At 51.1% G+C, this 4,948-nt stretch overlaps 1 pseudogene; it reads right to left on the bottom strand.

The window, feature by feature from the left end:
• Nucleotides 1–3,373: 3,373 nt before the first annotated feature.
• On the bottom strand, nucleotides 3,374–3,477 carry LOC118725125 (annotated as a pseudogene).
• Nucleotides 3,478–4,948: the final 1,471 nt, after the last annotated feature.

Raw genomic sequence — 4,948 nt, 5'->3', positions numbered from 1 at the left:
TTAAACCCCTGATGCTTGGGCAGGAAGGTGGCTACTTAGAGGGGAGTGCAGGACAGGCCTTGATCAGATAAGGGGACACGTGTGCTTACAGGGGACAGCAAGTATGAGAGGGGTCTTGCCTGGCATTCTGAGGGCGGCAGGGGAGGAGTAGAAGGTGATCAGATCAGAGTGTCCTTCAGGGGTCTCCCATAGTAAGGACTTTGGCTTTTATATATATAAATAAAAATAGAAATAGATATAAATATAAATATAAATATAATTTATATATTTTAATTGATTTTTTACAAAGAGAAAGGGAGAGAGATAGAGAGTTAGAAACATCAATGAGAGAGAAACATTGACCCTGGAGATGTGCCCGCAACCAAGGTACATGCCCTTGGCAGGAATCGAACCCGGGACCCTTCAGTCTGCAGGCCGACGCTCTATCCACTGAGCCAGACTGGTCTCGGCAGGACTTTGGCTTTGATGGTTAGTGCTACGGAGTCCACTATGGCTTCTGAGCAGTGGGGTGGCAGCTCTTACTTTACAACCCAGGGCTGCTGTTTCTGTCAGTATCAGGGCAGGCTTCTCCTCCAAGGCTTGCTCTCGGCTCACGAGGCCAGGGCAGATGACACTCGGGAATGAACTCAGGCAACAAGCATGAGGCAGCTGCATCATTTGGAGGCCTTGCGGTGGACAGGGAACGGGCCCAGCTCCTCCTGCCTCTTGCTGACCTGAATCTGCGGGACGGAGGTTGTGCCATTGGCCACGATGTCTTCCCAGCGTCTGCTGGCAGAATCGTGTCGTGTGAGACGCACAGATCCTTCCGGATGTCCACACCACAATCCAGGACTGAGTCGAAAGCTGTTTCATGAAAGGCCACCGGACTCCAAGGCCAGGAGGGAGGGCTGGAGGTGATGCTTGGGACATCTGGACCTGTCTTGTTGCCAGGGGAGACCTGACCATCACAGGTTCACAGCCCTTCTCCAGGGAGGTGACCATGGGGGCGTCTCCCACTCCTGGTCCAGAGTGACGGAGCCCAGCACCCCCTCCATGTCCCACACCATCCCCTGCAGCTGGGTGGAGATTTAACCTCTTTTTGCCAGGGTCCCCGTGAGGTCCCCTCTCCTGGTCAGCTGGGTGCGGATGCTGGCATGGGAAGGACGTCACCCTCCCTAATGGGCCCCGAGGGTGGCATCCTGGTGATGTGAGCGGAGGCACACAGGGAGGCCAGGCCTGGGCAGCAGCCATGTGGGAGGCATGGAAGGTCTCAGACCTGATCTGGGTCAACCTCTCCCTGATGGCCTGAGAGTCCAGCAGAGCGCGGGTGAAGAGAACAGGGTATTCCTCCGGCAGCTGTGGGGAGAGTGTGATGCCAGATCTTTCTCCGTCAGCCGAGTTCAGGGGGTACTTCAGGGTCAGGGTGCTCCTCTTGCTCTGAGCTCCTCACCCATGTATCTGTTTCATCCCACATTTAAGATGACACTTCGGGGACATCGTTCCCACTAACCCAGCTTTGCCCATGCTAGAGACAACTCGGGTGCAAGCAATTTTTTCTTCCACTTGTTTTTTAAAAATATATTTTTATTGATTTCAGAGAGTGAGAGCGAGAGAGAAACATCAGTGAATATAGAGAATCATTGATCAGCTGCACGGCCTCCTGCACACCCCACAATGGGGATCGAGCCTGCAACCCAGGCAGGTGCCCTGACTAGGAATTGAACCATGACCTCCTGGTTCATAGGTCAACCTTAACCACGGAGCTACACCGGCCGGGCTCTTTTTCCACGTGGATGAAGCTGAGGAGGCAAAGGCATTGGGCAGAGTGGGGAGGCTGCTTCAGGTCCCCGGGGTGGCTGGGAGAACACACTGCGGAGGGGCCAAGACAGCAGGGGGCGCTGGAGTGGAGGGTCCCCTAGAGATCCCAGGGCGTGATGGTGTGGCCCCGGCAGGGAGGAGGCGGGGAGGGAAGTGGCTGGCTGGTGTCCAGGCATCGGCTTCCATGGCCAGGTCACTTAACCAGCCCCTCCCTGCGGGACACGTGCATGGAACTCCACAGCCATCATTCCTTTCATGTGTTCATTCCTTCAGGTAGGGAGTGCCCAGACCTACCCTGCTCATCAGTCATTGGCTCCCCTGTGATTACCAAGTCAAATCCAACTCCTTGTCCTGGCTGACCTCCCAGCCTCATGCCTCCTTGCGCCCTCGGACTCCACAGTCCGATGGCCCCCACTTACTGTTACCTTGCCTTCCCGGCTGCTCTTGTGCTGCTCCCTTTGTCTGAAATATCCACCACAGCTTTCTTAACCTGCTCGACTCCTGCTTCTCCTCTGGAACTCAGTTCAGGTATGGACTCCTCCAGGAAGCCCCCCCCTGACCGGTCCCCACCACTGTGGTCTGGCTTGGTTGCTCTTCTCTGTGCTTTTGCTGGCCTGATACCCTCCCAGCACCCAGCACACTGGGATGCCTGTTAGTTGTCTGTCTGCCTCCTGGTTGAATAGAGAAATGAACAAGAGACAGAGTTCCTGTCTAGCAAGGAGAGGGGAGAAATCAGGAAGCAGACTGCCAGAGAATGGCCAAAGGGGTGAAGGAGAGAGGGGCCAAGAGCCCTAATTGGTTTGGTTCAGTGGATAGAGCATTGGCCTGCGGACTGAAGGGTCCCTGGTTCGATTCCGGTCAAAGGCATGTACCTTGGTTGCAGGAACATCCCCAGTAGGGGTTGTATAGGAAGCAGCTGATGGATGTTTCTCTCTCATTGATGTTTCTAACTCTCTATCCTTCACCCCTTCCTCTCTGTAAAAAAAAAAAAAAGAAAATCAATATATATATATATATTTATTTAAATATATATATTTTTAATTTATATATATATATTTTAATTTATATATATGTATATGAATATATATATATTTTTTTATTATTTATTATTTATTTTTTTTAAAGAGGGGCCAAGAGTCTACCAGGGGGTTAGTGAGTGCAGTGACATTTCTGGAACTTGGAAGCCCTGGGTTCACATTTCAGCACAGCCACTGTGTGAATGGGGCTAAGCACAGCATCTCCCTGCAGAGTGGGGGTGATCACACCTCCCTCACAGAGAGGAAGGTGCCCCATGGTCGGCTGGTAGAGAACATATGCTGCTCATTCTGATCCGCTAACGTGATGGGTGGGTGAGGTGAGGTGAACAGACACTTACACTTCACCCCAGACCACCAAAGGGAGATGCACAGCCCAGAAGTCAGGTCTGGCTTCTGGCTGACAGCAGAGTGTCAACGCCTCCAGGGCAGGCATTTTGCCCGTTTGATTCACCGCTGAATTCTCAGCACCGAGGTGGCAGGTACTCAAGAAATATAAGTAAAAAAATATATAAATGTATATATATATAAAAATTTTTAACGCTGTCTAAGTATATGTAACGGCTTATCTCACAGAGGAGAGCACAGGAATAGGTTAGACTTTGTTGCTATAGCAAGCTCAAATTGTGTCAACAGTGTCGAGCTCAATAAATATTTTTTGAAGAAATGACTGCATTCTGGTTCATCTTCCGAAAACCTCAAGCTCAACATGCCTCCATAGCTGTAACTAACCTATTCCGCAGCAAGCAATGAAAAGCCACAGAACAGTGGCTGAAACAAGTCAAAGGACTCACTTGCCTCCTACAACAGGAACCTGAAGTGGGGAAACCACGTCTCTGGAGCCACCCCTGGAGCCAGAGCTCTCCTCCCCCCCCTCTCCCACTTCCCGTTGCAAAGAGTAAAAGCCATCCGCACTGTGAAGAAGCAAAGAGAAAAGGACTAGGCAAGCCAAGACCGGCTGTCAGCTCAGTGATATTATCAAGGACCGAGCTTCGTTTATCTCCCAGCTCCAGGCATGTTATCGTGGCTTTTAGCCCCGTGATCATAAGATGGCTGCCGTGCCTCTCGTGTCCTGTCTCCATGCAGCGAAGAGGAGGTCGAGAAAAGAGCAAAAGGCAAAGAGGGGGCAGACAGGTCAATAATTACATTAAAAATAAAATAAATGAAATAAAAACACAAAACCTTGCAGCTTCTGTTATAATTAGAGAACGGAGAGAGCAGGTTTTGCCATGATGGCTCAGTGGAAGCATATTGCTTCTCTCTACTCCTCCCCCACTCATGTGACCTCTCGAGGCTTCTTCCTTTGAGTAGATGGCACCTCCATTCATTCAGCTGTCCAAGTGAAAAATCCCAGGGCCATCTCTCACCCACGGCCCACAACCAGTGCATAAGCATCCTATTGGCTTTGCCGTGGCGTAGATCCCGAGTCTGACCTGGTCTCTTCATCCTGTTGACCTTGCTCTAATCCAAACCACCGTCATCCCTTCCTCCCACACTCCTGCTCCCCTTCCATCCATTCTCATCCTTTCCAAACAATCTCATTATGTCACCCCCACTGGAAAGCCCCAAAGGCTCCTCATCACACACAGAGAATGTAATGCAACCCCTGGTCCTGGGCCACAGGCGTGCGTTGCTTGGCCCCCCTGGCTCACCTTTATCCAGCCATGGGGCCTTGTTTGTGCTCCTGCCTCACACCTGCTGGCACTGCCTTTAGGTCTTTTTTTTAAATACAATATATTTTATTGATTTTTTACAGAGAGAAAGAGAGAGGGATAGAGGGCTAGAAACATCGATGAGAGAGAATCATCGATCAGCTGCCTCTTGCACACCTCCTACCGGGGATGTGCCTGCAACCAAGGTACATGCTCTTGACCGGAATCGAACCTGGGACCTTTCAGTCCGCAGGCCAACGTTCTATCCACTGAGCCAAACCGGTTTTGGCAGCCTTTAGGTCTTTGTACCAGCTGTTCCCTCAGCCAGGAAAACACTGCCCCCTACCACCTTGTCTGCAGAGACCTTCACTCCTATGCAGCACTATTACACTGCCCGTTTCCATTTTCTCTATTGCACTCATCACCATCTTTTTGTCTGCCTCCTCAACCAGGATGTAAGCTCAT

This window comes from Pipistrellus kuhlii, unplaced genomic scaffold (genome assembly GCF_014108245.1).
Source record: "Pipistrellus kuhlii isolate mPipKuh1 unplaced genomic scaffold, mPipKuh1.p scaffold_m20_p_2, whole genome shotgun sequence".
Lineage (NCBI taxonomy): Eukaryota > Metazoa > Chordata > Mammalia > Chiroptera > Vespertilionidae > Pipistrellus > Pipistrellus kuhlii.
This window is presented reverse-complemented; position numbering and strand designations above follow the sequence as displayed.